Source organism: Ciconia boyciana, chromosome 4 (genome assembly GCF_034638445.1).
Source record: "Ciconia boyciana chromosome 4, ASM3463844v1, whole genome shotgun sequence".
Classification (NCBI taxonomy): domain Eukaryota; kingdom Metazoa; phylum Chordata; class Aves; order Ciconiiformes; family Ciconiidae; genus Ciconia; species Ciconia boyciana.
Window position 1 is genome coordinate 42,939,060 of NC_132937.1, and position 19,490 is coordinate 42,958,549.

A 19,490-nucleotide genomic window follows, 5' to 3' on the forward strand; every position below is an offset into this window, starting at 1 on the left:
GCTGTCCTGGCTGTTCCCCCTCCCAGCTTCTTGTGTGCCTGGCAGAGCATGGGAAGCTGAAAAGTCCTTGATTAGTGTAAGCACCACTTAACACACTGATGTTTCAGCTGTTGCTATCAACATTATTCTCATACTAAAATCCAAAGCACAGCACTATACCAGCCTCTAGGAAGAAAATTAACTCTATCCTAGCCAAAACCAGGACAACCACCTTAACTTAGAAAATAAGTCAAGTTAAAGTATTAACTTGAGTTATTTCAGTTATTTCAGGAACTTAAAGTATTTCAAGCAGAATAGTTCAATCTATACTTGTTGAAGCAGTAACACTGTGACCCATTGTATTAAATGAATGATGCCTGAATCCAGACTTCTCAGAATCACGCCAGTGTATACATTAAGCAATTATAAAATCAGATATCATTCTACCATACATGGAAGCCTAATAAACTACTACAAGCTGAATTTTTTCTTTCTTTAAAACTCCAAGCTTATGTCTTTTGTTCTTAACTCCACCTCTGCAAACTGTGGTGTCCTTTGTAAAGATAGATCATTTTGTTGATCCCCTATGCCCTGCTCATTGCTGATTCTTTGCATCCTATGTGCCAATAATGTACCTGTTGTGACTAGAGAAGAACGCAGGAAGAGTCTAAGGAAGAACTTTAAAAATTTAAAATGCTTTTTAAAGTGAGTTTTGTTTAGTGATGCATTTATAAATATATTATTTGCATTTCCCTGGCTGTAGGCTGTAGGCTGGCAAAGAGAGCCTTACAAATGCAGAGATGAACTCACCAACTGTTAATTGTACTTAATAATAGTAGTAGTAGTAGTAATAATAATAGTAATAAAAATACTTTCAAAACGCAACTGTGTTTTCTTGCCAAGAGATAGTTATTTGGAATAATGTAATATTTCTATTTCTCTGGTTTCCATAGCAGAGCCAGTTTCTGTGAAATATTTTGTATTTGTGGGATGTGCTGTTGGTAGCAAATATAAGTTTTTAGCACCCATGCATTTGGTTGTATATGCTGTTGACTTCGGTGACCAAGAACCAAATGCAATACAGTGAGTGCCTTGTTTTTGTCTTCTTTTTCATTTTAATAACCTCTGAAAATTATGTTTATATAGTTCTTCATTTCTAGAAATACCATTTAGTTAAAACTTTGAAGGAATTTATCAGTTTAGAACATTTACCTTCATGTAGTTCTATATTTACTATCTCCTTTCTATTTCTGCTTGTATTTTATGAGGAAAAGCAAATAAGGGAATTTTAAGTGAATTTGTCAGTTAATTTTGGATAGTTCCTTTTTGCCTACTGTTTTTCTACTCCCATGCCTCCATCCTCCACCTCCTGACAGTTCTCAGGACTAAACTGCTGTATTCATGGGGTCATCAGTGCACAAGTGGAATTAATTCATAGTTCCTGTGCACTTTCTGTCCACCTTGTTCCTCCTCCTTGGTAAGAATGAAACTTGTTCTTTCCTACTTCTGTGTGTGTTTGCCAGGGCATTCAAGCGTCCTCAAAAATAAGTGGTACGTTTTCTGTTATTTATATTAGTTCATTTAGTACTCTAGAACAAATGTTACAGGTCCTTGCACCCTTTGCGTGTGTTCAGTTATCTAGGATATTTTTGGTCATGGTGGATACCAGATAGACCCAAACAACATTCAAGTTCCCATAGGAAAATCCATGTTTTGCCTTTGCCCTTAAGTGTAGACTTAATAGGAGCCACGTTAAATTTCAGGATCGTGAAGAACTGTGCAAGAAGGAATTCAAACTACATGGAACCTCATCAGCCAGTCTTGTCCTTGCTGAGATACTTACATGTATATGGATATATGTGGCTTAATTTATCTATGTGCCAGTGTGACACATTTATTCATGCTCTGTGTAAGTTAAGTGTTCCACAACACACAAGTGCACCACTATGTTGAAACAGATGTGTTAACCCAACAGGTACCACTCCAGTGCGTGTATTATGTGATCCCACAAAAAGCTGAAACTGTTGTAAAGTTTCTTTAGAAGTGTACAATGGACAATTCTGGTCTGTGCCTCTTCACATGTAGGATCTGATAATACCATATGCCTCGTGTTCAGAATCCACTTGTCCCAAACATTCTGAAAATAAAAACTATCCTTCTGTCAAGCTAAACTTACCTATTGTTTAAGGGAAATTTAAAGAAAATATACTCAGTGTTTTTAAAAGTCACTCTAAAACTTGCTTATGACTGCTGCTTGTTGGTGACTCAAGTGTGTTTAAAAGTAGTCTTATAAACAATAACTCATGTGAAGCAACGTCTAGTTTTTTGCTGACATTTAATTGCATGACTTCAAACTGAAATCATTTCCTTCTTTACAGAGTGCTGATACTTGTTATTTTATGATTAATATGGTGGCTGTTCTGGTGGGATGCTCTGATACAAGGCCCTGATTCACCAGAGAATCAGAAGATAAACGTAAGGGCTATTGAAATACAGTTGAAATGCTATTTGTTTAGAAACTACGGAGGTGTTTAAGAGTTTTGTTGAACAGGGAAAAAGCTGAAGCACCAGCTTTTGTTAAACTGGAACCTTGCTCATATTACAGGTTATAATGAGATACCATACCAAGCTTTCACAGCAGTTGTGAGGGCTGACAACTGAACTGTGTTCTGCATGGTACTCTGTCTGATGTTGGTACATCATAGACAGTTTATATAGCTTTATCGAACAACAACTATAGGTATTCATTTTTTCAATTTTGATGCTCTTTAAGAAGCTGCTAGTTAAGAATTAAAGAGACTTCTTATTAATTTAAAATTGCTTCTTGGGTAGTGTTACAGATAATATGACCTATTTTATAGTAATGTGCCTCAGACCAGTTAAGAGAGGAGCCTTATAATGCTTAGCAACATAACAAAAACACTAGCATATGCATTAAGAATGTGAAGCTAACTTAAACAACGACTTGAGCAACTGTCAGCAGCAGTAGGTGGGAAGCCAGTGTAGAGGGTTAAGTGTAGTGGTGATGGTAAAACTGCATAGTTAATAAGATTAGCTCTGTGCAGATCTAATATGTTGAAAGAAAATTGAAATTATAACTTTCCCTTCATAATGAAATATGTAAATAATATAGTTTCTCTCCAGATGTGCTAATGAGCACAGCAAAGGCCTAGTTGTCTGAGTTTTCTTCATAGGCATTGCATAAGTTGTCTTGGGGAAACAGTTGAAAATAGGTAAGCACTTAATTCCATAGAACTCTTAATTTCAGTTGCAATAAAATAATTAATAAAATTGTAACTGGAAGCAAGAAATAAACAACTGAGATAAAAACTTAAAGGATAAAATTACCTTCTGATAAGCTTGTAATGAAATATTTGGTATTTTTCTTACTCTTTCCTCTTCTTTCTCTCCTGAAAGTTTCAATTTAATTGTAAGAGCATCACATACTTCCTGACTTGTACGTATGCTCCTTTTGTTGCAATATGAGTAGGTACAGACTTATAATGCCTTTTCTAATAAACATGAAAGACAGACTCTGAAATTGTGTTAGGCAACAAAGCACCAGTTACTATATGTAAAATTAAAGTAATATTAATCAAGAATTGACTGCTTAGTGCCGGGATGCTAAGCTCCTTCCAGGACCCACACATCACAGTTGATGGTGATCCACGCTCCAGTGAGATGCCTCAGTAAAGGTCAGATGCTGAGCTAGATGTTGGTGTTGGACATCTGTGGAAGGCAGCAGGCATTAATGTGGTTGGGGAATGTTAGCCTGGGACTCTGATGGTTGGTAGTGAGACTAGTCTGAAGATTTGGAGGTTTGATCCCCTCTTTTAACAGCTGAAGTTTCACTAGCCACTTGCCAGTACTTTTTGCCACAGGTTGATACATAGGTGCAGTTCTTGGACCATGGATTTTTGGCATCCCAGCTACTCTGGAACTTGCCAGGTGATGTGACAAATATTCTTCTGTGTTACACGAAAATAAATGTTTTGACCAGCCAGTCTGGTTCCTCTTCAGGTAATAATACTTACCTAGCTTTCCTGCATAGGGTCCCGGTTGGCACTGGAGGATGAGGGTTGTGCTTCTGGCCTTGCGAACAACTCGAAGAAACCAAGGTAAAGGAAAGCAAGCAGAGTGTCTTCGGAAGGTCGTGATAGCCCACAGAGAAAGGAAAGCTGTGGTTTGCTCAAGGTGTTCTAGCTGTCATCTTATCTGTGTGCTGAACTTTGTCTGCCTCATGGCAGTGCTTTGTTAACTTCAGGAACTATGTTTTATGTTTCTGATTAAGCCCTGCCATATCTTAAGCCCGAAATAGAAAAACTGGTAATAGTTTTGAGGTCCCTGTGCATGAATCCCATGTAGTTCACAGCAGAATACAGACGGGGACAGGGAGTTGATTTTTGGGTTTTATGTCTGGTTTGGGATATATGGTTTTGTTTCTATCAGTACAGTTCTGTTCTATGTACGTAACAGCACAGAGACAGGGTGGGTTTTTTACCTCTGGAGGCCAAAAATAGAGCTGTAGGCAGTGTTGCTGGTTTTACTTGTTTTTGTTAACAGCCAGAGTAAATAGGAAGTTACATATTTGTACTGCCTTTCCTCTATGAGCAATCTCTTTTCTGTGTCTGCGCTTTGCCTTTTTCTTTTTCTTTTTCATATGATTTATCTTTGTTTATTCCTTCTTTGGAGAACTTTAAAGTGATTTTAAAGCACTAATCCAAAATTGCACCCCAATTCCATTTAAGAGAAACAAAAATAGCAGTGGACATTTTTTCACTTTCTTTCCTTTTGTCTGTCACCAGAGGGGGAAGAGGACAAGTTACCAAGTCAGGAAAATACTAAGGTTTGGAGTTCTTTCCTTGGGAAGGCACTGGGAACTTTCAGATGCTATAAACCACATTGAACTGATAGTTTTCTTTTGGAGCAACAAATACAATGGCTAATATAATTTTGTTATTTCTGGAACCTAGTGCAGTTCTTGACATGGAGATGCCATGCCGCAAGCAGTGAGTAAATAGCAATTGCAGCCACAGGAAGGAGCGTGGCGTAGCAGATAGAGCTGCCTCTGCAAGATAGACTTGCATTCAATTTCCACCTCTGTTATTAACCTGCTAAATGGTATTAGGAAAGTTAATTCATTTCTTACTCCTTTTGTCTGTTTAGATTGCAAGGCCTTTTGTCCAGACATTTCGCCTCAGTTCATCTCACTGTGCTTTGGTGCCTGTGGAGTCCTTCAGTTGCTATAGTATTACTATTTTTACTTGCAGAGTTTCTCTCATGCTGTGACATTAACTCTCAGGGACTCACTGTGTGACGTGGAATCCTGAAGACACTTGAATATTCATTCTGCAAGAAGAAAGCTAGTAATACTATTCAGAGCATGGTTTAATGTTGCATCTGGTCTTGTGCAACTGCAGGCTGATGCCAAAAGGGGCAGTACTGCTTCAGCCTGTTCTGCTCTCTCGCATCAGCCCCCAGCCCCAAGGTGAGTTCAAGGTAAGCAGCTGATTCAATAAAAAAACCTAACTCCCTGGGAAGGAAAACTACATCAGATAACTGCGCTGGCCTGGCTTGTCCTGTAGCTGAGAAATTACTAGATGTAACACATGAGACAAAGAGGGAATAAGCAGCTGGAAGTAGGTGGGGAGAGCAGTACTGCTTCTTTCAGCAATAGGTAATAAATATACCAGATGAGACATAGCATGAAAACCTAGGCTTATTAAGAGCTGCATTTTACAACCAGATTTTGAACGTAGCAGACGAATGGCTTGCAATGGATGTGACAGCCCAGCTTCAATTCTGCTGATGTGGTTGCTGCTGTTACATATTCTTCACTGGAAGTATTTTTTTCTAATATAGCTTTATAATTGGTTTTTCTGAAGTAGCAATCATCTTTGTGATCCACCTTATAATTTCAAGGCATATTTGTGATGCCTAAATATAACTTTGATTTTATTTAATTTTAATTTAAATTGAAGTCCACTTAATCTTGCAAATTGAGCTGACAGAAGTTGCTCTTGATATGATATATTCTACAGACCTTGTATTCATAATTTCCCCTTTAAACTCTGTCAAGAAACTTCATTCTTCTTTGAAAATTACTTCTGTAATTGGAATTGACTCTTGGAAGGGCATTTTTCACCCACTGCCTTTTCTCTTAAAAATGTATACACCAGATTAAATTGGTTTGTTTGATCTTACTTTGTGAGCCTCATGTAGTAAGATCTTGTGTTGAAGGACCTGTCTTTTCTTCCCCACTCGCTCTAAGTGTCCATGAAATAGAGAAACCCCTCTGACCCCCCAGAGTGGGATGGAGGAAGAGAGAAGTGAAATTTTAAAATGATTTTGGGAAAAGTAAAGTGACTAACTTTAATCGAGGAGCTTTTACACACAGCTTACACACACTTGCGAGGATGTGAATATTTCCTGTCGATCGCATTCACGGGTGAGGTTGTTGAGTAAATTCAGCTAAGCAAGGGGAACAGTTCAGCAGCTCAAAAAGCAAGCATGCCTCTGAGAACACTGCAGCCCAACGGGGACCCTGGCTCATGAAGCTGTCTGTATGACTGACCTAGCCAATGATGTTGCTGAAATTTCACATCTGTTATTTCTTACTGCCCACTTTTCTGGCAACAGCCAATCTTCATTTTTTCCATTATAGGCAGCTGCTGGAACTAAAAAGAGCTTGAGCTCATTTTCAGATGTGGTAAACAGACTATGTTTTACCTTTCTTTTTTCCCCCCTTCTTTCTACCGCATACTACAGCACACTGACTTATTTCAAAAGTGCAGGATCTGTGAGTTGCACACTCTAGATGTGTCTGAAGATAAGCAGATGTGTTAGCCAGTGCATGCAAGTAATTTCTTAGAAACAGGGCTATCATAAAGTCTGGGAAAAGAGACATTGTTAAAAAGAAGCTATCGGTGAAAGAAGAAATCTATATAGATTGAGAAGGACTGATTGTCAGGAATCACCAATATTATCATTGAAACCTGCTTTCTAGCCTGGCTGTGATAAGGGTTACCTTATGCAGAAAGTAGAGCAGTGGACAGAGGTCAGTGATGGAGCCAAGCACTTTATGTCCAAGTAGAACTGAACTGCTTGAAAGAAATAGTTCCTTTCTCATTTCTTTAGGCTGACTTACCCTTTTTCTCTACGTCCCACAGAGGAATTATTCTCTTATATCCTTCTGGCTCTCTCTAGCTTAAGCTATTGGAGCTGTTAGATTACTTTCCAAAGCTATTAAAAGGAGGGAGGTGTTAGTGCCTCTAAGCAAGCTTGCAAGTAACCTGTTGATGGCTGTTCAAACCCGTGTGTCTAAATACATTGTGGAATTGAAGCATAAGAAAACAATATGTATTTTATTTCCCAATAATTTATGCAGGCAGACCATGGAAAAAGCACTCAATGAGAGTTATGAACTGAGAACTGCACTGCCTGGTGAGCAAATGTTACTAGCTGAATTTTTTATGAATACCAGGGAACCTCCAAAATCCCTACTTCACTGATTTTTAAAACAGCAGGAGCTCAATTGAGATGTGACTTAATCAAGGACATTCACTGATACAGGTAGTCAGGAATCCCTGACACTTGAGTCCTGTGGTCTGATCATGCCCATCATCAAGCAGTTCTGCATAGGGGCAGTGCTTCCCTCAGCCCAGTAATCACAGCTCCCTGGAAGGTAATGCGGAAGGACTTATGACAACAGTGAGAGAATATTATTGACTTTCATTTCAATGGAATAAATGGGAGGAATGGATGGGAGGAGGTGAGGTAACATATCTGACCCAAAGGTGAATGTCGTCCTGTGCTATACATACCTCCTAAAATGCTTCAAGATGCCCATAAGAAATGTCTTTAAGATTAGCATCTTATTGTTCTGAAATACTAGAATGGTATTCTGGTGAAGTATAATTAATATTCCTGATAAAGTCAGATATTGCTGTAATTGAAAAAAATTGCTATACCAAATGTAGGCTGATGATTTTCTTTCATTTTGCACTTCTTATATCAATTTTCATCTTTTTTTTTTTCCCCTAAAGCAAAATAGTTTTGTCTAGTTGGTAGAAGGTTACAATTGTCCTTTACTGGATCATTTTTAAATCCACCACTTAGACAAATAATACAGGAAGATAAATATTTTCATAAAGATGCTTTTGGGGGTAAAATTTAATGCACTAGAAAATCAGAAAGTTTATAGTCTCTAAATATCTGTAGTTTTTATTAAATGAGGAAAAAATCCTTCCCTGCAGATAATTATTTTTTTCATATATTGGAAAAGTTGAGGCTGAGAAAAACAAAATGAAATTCTATACTAGGGATGTTCAAAACATCCCTTGAAATCCAACTAGTTTTCCAGATTGTGTTGAGCGTATTTCTCTCTGGAAATTGGATACCATTCATATCCCTTCCTGAAACTGTCAAATCAGTTAGGAGTATGATAATAATGTACTCTTGGATGCAGATATGTCAAGACAACATTATATTTAATGCAATTAAAGCATTTTCTAGGTCTGCCTCCCTGGCATTCTCACCAGTCCATCCTCTGATGGCTGGTTATCAAGCTGGTTTTCTTTGTTACTGAATTCTTTTTGATGACTGTTTTCCTGGCAGCTGGAGGGAGTCCACCTCAGAGCATGCTAGAATACTAATGTTTGTGAAATACAGAGGGACTGCTGCTTAGTCTACACATGCAATATTTAAGTGAATCAAAAGAGAATTGACCAAATGCCACGACTTGTGCTTGGAAAGTCCTTATCCCATTTATTTTTACTTCTTTTAATCACCAGTCTGTGTGTACAGTTCCCTCTTATTAAAGGAAGTCAGTAAACAGTAATAGCACACTTTAATTTGTGCTACATTTCAGCAAATGATTTCAAAAATTCGTCACTTCTTTTTAGGATAGTACTCAACTAACAATGAGATCGGAATTAGGGTTAGCAGTGCAAAATCATAATTTTTAACATGTTTTGTGACAGTCTGAAAGATTGCTGTGTTGTTCTAGGTCTGAATGTAGCTTGTTTGCATTCATGTCTGTCCTATATTCTGACACTCTTGCCGCAGTCTGCGTTCACTGCTGTGCCTGTAGCAGCTCACCTGTCACTCTTATTAATGAACCACTGCAGATAGATATACTGTGCTCGTGGGGAAGAAGGTGTTCCTGGTGAATCAGGATCTTTCTGTGTTCCATCTTGGCTGTGCTATGGAAAAGTTCACTCTAGGCAGAGCAGAAATGAAAGTGAGGTAAATAAGTAAATAAAAACTCAGAGGAAATAGAGTAACTTCTTAAAGCACTGAAAGTACTAGAGATGATCAGCCTTATTAACCTGAAATAATGTGAAATGACATTTCATGAGATAATGGTCTAGCGAGGCTGTAACTTAAAAGCTATTTCTGATCCCAAAGATAGGAATAGATCCTTAGTGCTGTTTTCAAGTGTGCCTGGAGTCACAGCTCAGAATTTTGTACCTACAGAAAGCCTGTTGGGAGTCTCAGGTGTTTCCAGGTATTTGAGTAGCCTTAAAAGAAACCTGGTTACATTGGCACACTTTCAATAATTTTACCTGTTGGAGCATCAAATAGCTGTACATACCATGAGCAACCTTCTAATGCTGAGTTTGATTCAGAATGATTAGAAAGTGTAATTAAGACATGTTTGAAGTGTTTTGCAGTGATCAGAGAAAAGGAATTATTTAACTGATGAATTCTTGGACGCCATTATGGAATGTAGTACTAGGTGTCTAATTGTGATGGTCTAAGGAAACATCCAGCAAGGAAAAAAAAAAAGGATTTCAGATACATGGGCCTTCTTCAGTGATACTCTGGAAAAGGGAGAAGTTTCTGCATTCACTTACGAGTACCAAAGTCTCAATTTATCTGTTAGAAACATTTCTGTTTTAAAAGTTGACTTTGTGGAATTTCACAAAGGTTGATGGAAATTAGAGGAGCAGATTAAGAAAGGGATGAATAGCAAACAAAACAGTTAAAAAAATAAAAGGCAGTGGCTAGAGAATTCTTAAAGAAACAAAGGTTGAAAGCTATTAACTCCCTGGATCCCATAAGGTAAATAACACTTGTTGTTCCTCCCACACCCTAAGATGGGAGCTAATAAACTCTCAGGTGTCCAGAGGTGAGGCATGTAATCTGTTAGAGTATTGCAAGAGCTTCTGAGAACTTCCAAGGGTCATGGTGGTGTCACCTCAGTACAGCATTGTGCCCAGCTGCTTAGGTAGCATAATACTGGGATAGAAAGCATGGAAGAGAGCACAGAGCAAAAATACTTCGAAAAGTGTTTCATTAAGTTATTTTAAAACTAGGCTGTAGAAAGGATGAGAAATTAGCTGTATGAGACATTAATCTGGTGCACTGGAAGAAAACTGCAGGGCTCGCTTGCTCAGGCTGTGAGATGTTCAGGCTTAGAGATCTACAAAACTTATGATGAAGTGTTAGTTCCTCTCCTTATGCTGGATGCTGATGATACAGAAGATGTTACAGCTCCTGCTCTGCAAACCCTTATGCACATTGCTTAGATGTATGAAAATTCCTTCTGAAGGTGAGTATCTCCTGTGAGTACGCAGAGAGAGGCATCCATAAGTGTCTGTGGAAATGGGAACAGGACCAATACTGAGCTGGGTATCGCTTTGTTCCATTTTCACTTTTTCTTTTGGGGAAAAAAATGTTACTTCTAATTTAAATCCACTGAAGTGTTTTGCATAAGTAAAGAGATGAGTTTGCTCAGCTGTTGCAATACTTCCCTTTTTGTAAAAATATTTTGAATCTAAACAGGGACTTTGATTCCAGCTTTTTTCCTTCTTAATACAGGCCAACTAAAAATTGCCAACTTCGTAATGTATCATACAAAAATTCTATTTTCACTTTGAATGAGTGATTCACTCCAGATTTGCTATGATTGTAGTCATACCTTCCTCCAGGATTGTTAAATTTACTGACTAGAGAAATTCTGAAGCCTTTGCCCTCTCCTTATGATTGCTGTTGTGACAGAGCAGCTGATAAGCGCTTTGAGCTCAGCCCAGTTGCTGAGGCCATCAGCTTCATTTAGGGCTTGTTCTCACAGTTTAATAACTAGATTTTGGTGAGAGCCATTGAGTCAGATGCAGTCCATTTGTTCTGCTAACAGCCCAGCTGTGGACATGTAAAATCCCCTTTCCCTGTTGCTCCTTGCAACAACAGGTTTAATTGTTACAGGCTCATAGGAACCAATTAGATTAACAGATGTTAAAGGGAGCCAGTTTCAGGTCTTGGTGGGAAGCAGTAATTTGAGAAAACTTGTGTAAGGGCTTGCTGACACCTAGGTGATGAGTGTCTGGCTTTGAGGATGTGGGTGTCATGAAGATTGCATCACTTTTCTTCCCTGTTTGCTGAGGCCAGATGGGGTTGTTTGTAAGAATAGCAGCCAGAGCACAATCTTACTTATTTTAGCAAATAACAGCATAGTCTAGAAGATCATCCTTGGTTTTGTGTTTCCCTTACTGCATTCATCTCCATGGAACCCTTAAATTCATGCTTTCTTGAATCTGTCTTGTGGAAAGAGTTTACTTTGGGGTCTTTTTGGTTTTCCTTATTAAATGACAAGTTAAAATGTGGAACATCATCAAAATTTGATGTGGCAGAGATCTGTTAGTTCATCTACTTAATCCATTGCTGAAGCAGAATTGCTTCCTGCTGGGTGCAACCTGAGAGCAAGTTTTAATACTTTCAGTGTTGGAAATGAGGACAGGAGAAGCTTTTTTTCTTTTCTTGTTCCTTTACTGACTTAAACTGTTTTGGTCATTGCTGGAATAGCAGTATATGCTTCAGACAGTGGTTAGTATTTACAGAGGTTTATGTGAACATTGAAAGGCAATTTGTTTGTGGCAGTTGCTTTTCCAAAACTTAGTAACAGTTTTGAGGATATTCAGAGGAGCTGAATTGTAAAATGTGTAAGTATGTTTGTATTGCAAGCACTTGTATACCTTCCCTCTCCCTTTCTGATTTAGATAATATTGATTCTTACATGACCACTTGCATCTTGAATAGCATTTGAATGGTCTTGAAATCATACAACAGAATAACAGTTTTTAACAACAGAGGCCCGGCCAATGCTGTTTTCTTACCAATATGACTCATTAAATTTATTTGATTGATAAAAAAAAAATCAGAACATTTAGCTGCTTCTATGTTCTTGCAGTTTTTTGACTTGTTCCAGCTTATTTGTGGGTGGAATGTCATACCATTGCTATTGTAAGCTGTCCAATAAATAACTACTTGTTTGAAAGGAAAAAAAAAAGGGAGTTATCTCATTAGTGAAAGTACACAACAAAGACGACATGTTGGAATTCATGTATGTGGATCTTAGTGCACTGTCACTAAGAAATTATCATTAACAGATGAAAAGCACTTTTGTAACAATCTCTTGCTTTTTGTGCAACAGAATCTGATACCCGGTAGTCTGGCATGTGACCAAGGGTGTCACCTGCATGCTTCATGTCTGGATGCATATATGTAAAAAAGCAGATGCCTTTTCCCCTCACCACAGTAACAAAATTGTAAAACTTAATTATAGGCACCACTGCTGAGGTTCCTAAATGTATGACTCAAGGAAAACACCAGATATGACTCATGATAAAATCACAAGAGCTGGAAATCATCTGAGCTCCCTTAGTTTCGATTGGTATCGGCTATAGTTGCACATTTCTTTACAGGATCATGCTTGTAGATTCACCTAGCTGCATATTTTTGTGGTGTTATCCGTGCTAATAAAAAGGAAATTAATATCACCGGGAACTGTGCAGTGGTATTTTGATGATGGAACTTTGTTTTCTGTGCCAGGTGATGAAATTATAAGTATTGATTTAAGTAATTACACCCATCCTTCACTAAGGGAAAATATAAGTTTGACTTCATATTGGTTAAACATAAGATATTAAATAATGTGACACAGATCTTTGCAGTTTGATTCATTGGAAGCTAGCGTATTGTAAAATGTGGTGTATTTAATGAAAGGATCATTTTCCAAAACAGGTCCATAAAACTGGATATTCAAGTGACTATTTCCATTCTTGTCCATGAGAAATGAGGGTCGGAATAGCAGACTCTTAGATGAAGAGAAAATTAGTCCATTTTTCACTTGTGTTTAATTTATAGATCAGTTCCATATTCTTAGCTGTTTGTGTGTGTGTCTTAATCCTGTTTTCCTAACTGGCAAAGGGTGCAATGATGCAGTGTCTATTGTAAGGGTCCAGCAATTTGCAGCATGCCTAAATCAGCAAGAACTATACGAAGTTATGTCTTTTGTCAGATTTTCCAACCAGGGTGGCCTAATCCACCCAGGTTTTTTAGGCATTTTTAAAACGTTGGCTGTCTTCAAACTTGGAATAATCAGCACAACTGTAAGAGTCGTTACATGATCCACCTGGATTTAACGCTTGAAGTGAGAAACAGCTGTGGCTTTTTCAAGAGCTATTCCTATGACGTTTGCGTGCATGCAATTAAGTTTGAATGAAGGAAGGGTATCTCCGTCTCTGTAGTAATGCTAGTACACCTCTGTCCAGAGTCCACTGAAGGTAGGTGAAAAACTCCAGTTGGCTTCAGTAAGCAGTGACTACACCCTTAACAATGGACTGTATGTTGAAACACACCTCATTCTAAAAGGCTCTTCTAGAACTTCACAGAATTTGGCATGTTATTTGAAAAAGCCTGCAAAAAGTTTGTTACTAGAACACTATTAAATAGTTTTATATCTTTCACCTCATTATATTTGAGACATTTTTTTTTCACCTCTAGAGTCTATAAATCACAGGGCTAAAAGAGGCCCAGAGAGAAATGTAACAAATATTAGCCTCAGATGTTTTACAAGTCTTGGACAAAAAGAGAGCAGAGATAGAAAACTGTAGATAAAATTTTGGACCTTTTGTCATTTCCCTAATTATTTTTGGAACAAAAGCAGTGCTCTTCTTTGGGACCTAAGTGTATTTACATGGAAAAATCTGTTGAATTGTGAACTGCTCCAATTCTCCTGCTTTTTAATTTCTAAATAGATTTGGGTAGTTTACAGCTTACTTTATTTGTTTAAATTATGTTATTTGAGGAAGAAGAAAAAGCTAGTCAGACTCAATTCTATCTCTAAAAGCCTTAACAGTCTGATGTTTCTATGGCATAGTCTAGAACAAAGTCTGTTGAGTAAAATGTTTATCATTCGATCTAAATTTATGATAACAGAATAGATGGTTTTGCCATGGAAAAGTTCTTTAAACAGTGATGAACTGGAGTTGGTTTGATGTTTGCTGAAGTGTGATGAAGTACATACTGTAGTAAAGAACATATTATTTTAATTAAATGGATGCACAAGTCTTTGTGATCTTATTATTCTGATCGTCTTTTGATAAAGGTCTAGACTGAGTTTTCCAGTTGCTAAAGCATTTTGCTGACTTGCGCATGATGGCTTACAATTGCACAATAAGGGCTGATGGCAGCTATGCTGATTAACATACAGCCTTTATAATTTTAACAAAATAAGGGGCATTGTCCCAGATCATTGTCATCATCTTTAATTCTCAAATGTTAGCATTAGTGTTATCTAGTACTGCTGTTACTTATAGCTGGACAGAATTGCCTGCTTGCTCCTTCTAAAAGGTAAATTGAATTGTGCCCCTTTGTTCTAAGAGGGAGCTCAGCTTTTAGTACAGAGCAATCCTCAGTAGGTGACTTATCCTTTCTAAAGTACAAAAGGCAACTATGGTTTTGCAGAAGGAGAGAAGAAAAACTTGGGACTCTCAATCACACAGACTTTTTGGAAGTTGTGTGCAGCATATTGAATACTACTGAAAAAAGAGCAGATTCCAGCTTTTTCTTTGCTGAGTGGAAAGCCTTCCTGCAGCGGTATTCAGAGAAAAGCATTCAGTGTCGCTTAACTTCTGCTTCTTTTCAGCTGTAGTAGGGACATCCTCTGGAGTTTGCAGTTTGTAGAAACTATAAATTATGTAGCTTCTGTCAGTGCAGTATTCTAGCACAGTATTTTGTTTACCCATAGCTGCCACCTTTGAAATGCAGAATTCTTTCATGCAGTTCTTTGTTGTTCTGTTATAAGCTGACATTTACATGTTACAAAAAATAATTAGTACTCAAACATTAATTTTAGGTCTGAGGGACAAGATGTAATTCTTTCTCTAGAAAGAGGATACTATTGTGACTTTAGTGAGAGCAACAACTTTTATTCTGTCATGGTGTAGGACTGGAGAGGGGACAGTGAAGCTTGATCTGTAAGTTAAAAGAGGTTCTTCCTGAAGGTGAGTGATGTGTTTGTTGTGTTTTCTCATCCCAGGATTAATAAGAAAACAGTAGTTCTTGGCAGAGTCTGTTTTCTCAGGTTTTAAGTCTTACGGCTATCCCCTCACATTGTAAAGATTACTTTTAGCTCAAAAAGGGAAGGAAAACAGAGAGGTACTGAGCAGATGGGAGGCTGATGGATAAGCTCCTATAGCAATGATTTGAATGTTGGTCAATAGCAAGTACATGATGCTTGTTTGGAAAAGGGTATTGGGCCAAGACTGTTTTGAAATGTGCTTTCATTGAATCTCTTTCTAACTTGCATGAAGTATTCTCCAGAATAGTTTGCAATTGTTTCAACTTGCCATTTACCAGCTGACACTGCCTGATATCAAGCTGATGAAGAATTTTCCATGAACTTTCTTAAAACCTGAAACTTTATAAAATCAGTATTTTTAATAGGTATGTACTACAAGCTTTGACAAGAATGGAATTGCTCGTGCAAAGAAGAGTCATATTTGGAGCTGGTCCCCATTTCAGCCAAAAGCCCTGAGTTGTGCCCTTGTTCACTGATATTAGGTCAAGGTCTTGGAAGTCTTGTCTGTGTTTGAAGTGATTATTCTTAACTCTCATGATGCTGGCTGTTGGAGGAAAGTTTGAATGATTTCTGTTTCCCATATAGATCATGGCTTTTAACTGTAGTGCATAGGGGGGGTTTTGTTTTGTTTCATCTTATATATTTGTGGGGTTTGGGTTTTTTTCTTCTTTCTTTTATTTTTTTTTTTACAAAGCAGAATTAAAAAATTTTTTGTGGGAAGGGAGAATAGCTGTCTGACAGACAAAAATATATTGTATGCTAATGCTGAAAATCACTAGAAATACTTCCAAAAAAACCTTCCTGCTATGTTGGCTAGAAAACTGGGTCATCTGTGTGCTTCATTACTGTGGTTTGATTTATATTGCCTAATTGCAGCTAGATTTCCGGGGCTTTAGAAATGTTCATTCCATTAGGAAAAGCAGTAGTTCTTTGTTTAAAGAAGAAGAAAAATTTCTGGCAGGAGGCAAGGAAGGCTGTAAATACTGCCTGCATGGGACCTGTTTTGTGCATGTACATCTTCATAAAATTGTCACTGAAAAATAAATGCCTGTATGTATACTCAGAAGCCATTGTTGTGGGTTGCTGGCTGGAAGCAATTAGGGTCCTTGAATAAAATACAGCAATCACTGAAGCTGGGTTCTGCAGTACAATCTGATTTTTTTTTATTTTTTTTTTTAAATAAGAATAGGGTGGCCGCATTCATTCTTCAAGATCAACAGGAAATTCTTTGATTAATTTGGTACAGGGATGTGGCAGGGTTTAATTTTATAATAAAACATGATTTGAAAGTTTGGATGTGTGAATCATATATCTTAGTTTCTCTTTTGTGTTCAAAGGACTTCTTTGGAAAATAAAGAAAGATGCCTTTGCTTGAGGGCAGTGTTGGATAGGATGGCCAGAAAAATGTTGGTCAAGTCTACGTTGGGGTGAATTTTCATTAAATTTTAGTGTGTTGAGTTCTGTATCTCATTTTGTGCTGTCAGACCTTATGGGTAATGGCTCTGAGACCAATGTTTTGGCACTGGCATTGATGTCAGGCCATTGTTTTGGCCTGACAAAATGGGTATGAACAGAACGCTTGGCACTAGGAGCAGGCAGTGCAGCCCAGTGGCTTGACTGCTGCTGGTGAGCATCAGTGGCTGTCTCTGGTACGTGAAAGAGGTGGTTTATGATAGGGGTCTTCTGCGACACTTTTATTAGGTATGCTGTTGTTGTGTGTGTTTGTGTTAGGGCAGCAAATTCACGTGGTGGTGTACAATTCCTCTGTGGGTATCAGAGGTTGCAGGGAAAAAACTGTGAGGAAAGAGAAATTTTTAGATTGTGTCACTTCTGTAAACTTCCTGGTTATTTGCATGAATTTTGGAGGAGACATCTGGAAACCCTGGCTCCAAGAATGCTAAAACTCAGCAGGCATCTATTAGTAAACGTACAGAAGGGAACATCTGCAGCAACCACAGGACGGCTTTCTGTGCCTCTCCTTGAGACTTAGCTTCTATGACAACTTCACTTATAAGCTATCTGTTAAGACTTTGATGTAGAAGAGAAGACAAGCAGATGTAAGATATGATCCTTCTGAGTTATTAGTGGGTATTACAAAGCAACAGAGATACAAGTGGCTTAGCAGCTGTTTCCACAGTTAGCTGTGACTTCTTGTATAACTTGGTGGCAATGCTTTAATCCAGGGAGGGAAGAGTATGGGTTACTCTTCCACTAATACAATGTAAATATTTGTGCAGAAGAAAAATGATTATGGAGAGCATTATTCTGTGAGACTGTAGTTCCCAAACATAGAATCATAACAATTATCTTTTCTTTAAAAAAAAAAGAAACTTTGTTTTGGTAAGGTTAGGTGGTTACGTCTCACATACACATGAGCTATCTGCATGATCTTTTCCAGGCCATTGATATCCTTCTATTTTGTCATTTCATCCACTTGCATGCTTTCTGTTTTCACCATGCTTTCTCCCATCTTCAGATAAAGCATAGCACATTTTGTCAATTCGTCTTGTTTTCCTCATCAGATTGTCATAATTTTCCTTTGTTCTTCTAGTGCCAGCCAAACTGGAGACATTTGCTTCTTTAATCCATAGCTAAATGTTAAGGATCTCAACAGTGAAGAGGAATAACGACCAACAGGACAGACAGGCTGAGTGACAGGGTGAGTTTCTGCAGTTGCTCTAGCCTGAGACCACTCCTGTGATGAGTTTTGCAAAAGATCAGTTTATCCAGCAAGAGCAGAGCTTTTGTTTGGAGGAAAAGGTACATGATTACAAAGAACTGCCACCTTTGCATAGAGATTGAAGAAGTTTATCGCTGGTTTTCTAAAAGTTATTGCAGGATCTTTTTGAGAGAGAAGATCTTGCAGTGGAAGTTTGTTTGTTCCTAAGGAGATGTTACAGAGATGTGTTGATAGGCAGATAGGTTGAGTATCTGTGAGACAAAGTGTTAAGAGCATCCACTGGCAAAACATTAACTACTTGTCTTGTCTTGCTACCACTGCGGTTCAGTGGTCCATGTTATGATTATACTGGTAGACCAAGGTCAAATACACCCCTACAGAAGTGTACGATGACTTGTATAATCTGTTTTTTAAGTACCTGTGAACTGGATCTACATTCTTCTGCTTTATTTATCTGTTAAAATGTTCTCATACTAGCTGTTGAAGGAGGTGATTTAAAGTTTTGATCAACATGTCAAAGTTCTTCCTACTCTCAGAACTCAGTTCTTGGCCTTAAATGCAATTTTCAACAACTCTCAAAACAGCATAAGGAAAATTTAAATTAACCTTGCATCCTTCCTACTTAAAAGAGAAATCCAACTTCAGGCATCAGCTTTTTGTGTAAGGAATTATCTTTCACTTGCCAAAATATAGTCTTAAAAGATAGACAGAGTTTTCCCTTGCTTTTAGGATAATACCAACAACATTCATAAATGAAGAGCCTGTAGATGGCACTTTATGGGGGAGAGGTGAGTGAGGGGGGAGGGGAAGGTAAATAGAAGTATCGCTCTTTTTCTCTTTCCCAAATATTATAACTCTATAGAAAGAAGCTATTTAGACAGGAATTGAAAAGTATAGATTAAAATGGCAATGAAACAGAACAGCAAAATCAATTCAAGCCACACCTAAGGAGCTCAAAATTTTTTTTTTCTTTTTTTAGGACGGCTACCAACAAAGAATTGAATTAATGTTGACCTACAAAGGCCATTAAAAGATTGTTTTTCACTTAATGTTAAAAATAATGTGTCTAATAGCTGAATACAACTTAGTACACCAGAGAAGAAACTTTATTGAAACTACTGTACATATTTTTCATATGTCACTTTCTTTTAACTCTGTGGGTTTAGAGAGGATATATTCTCTATATGTTCTAATGAAAGTGTGCAAGCAGTGCAGTAACTCTTGACTGAATTGGTACATTTTGAATATTCTTTTCAAATTTTTTCAAACATTTGTCAGCACTAGCTGATGGCTGCAGTCGAAGAATAATGGGTTGTTTTCAGCTTTGTGAATGGTGTTTTTCAGAATGCGAACGTTGGAAGCATTGAAATTCAACTTGCAAGGACTCTTCATAGCAAGAAGAGTTCTCTCAAAAGGGTTTTTTGTGGCCCACTATAATCTTTAATCCTGCAAAATGGAGATTCATTG

The 19,490-nt window shown here is 37.8% G+C and overlaps 1 protein-coding gene across 12 annotated transcripts in view; it reads left to right on the plus strand.

The window, feature by feature from the left end:
• Positions 1-19,490, plus strand: part of LHFPL2 (LHFPL tetraspan subfamily member 2) — a 123,840-nt gene that overhangs the window by 62,982 nt on the left and 41,368 nt on the right. For 3 of the 12 annotated variants that reach the window (XM_072860714.1, XM_072860709.1, XM_072860722.1), the window contains one exon: positions 17,895-18,002. The exons of 1 other annotated variant lie outside the window; for it this stretch is intronic. The gene's annotated coding sequence lies outside the window, so the exon portion shown is untranslated. Of the gene's footprint in view, positions 1-2,357; positions 2,455-4,030; positions 4,098-5,249; positions 5,479-17,894; positions 18,003-19,490 lie in introns of all 12 variants that reach the window. 8 more of the 12 variants (XM_072860717.1, XM_072860710.1, XM_072860711.1 and 5 more) reach the window with 7 other exon arrangements.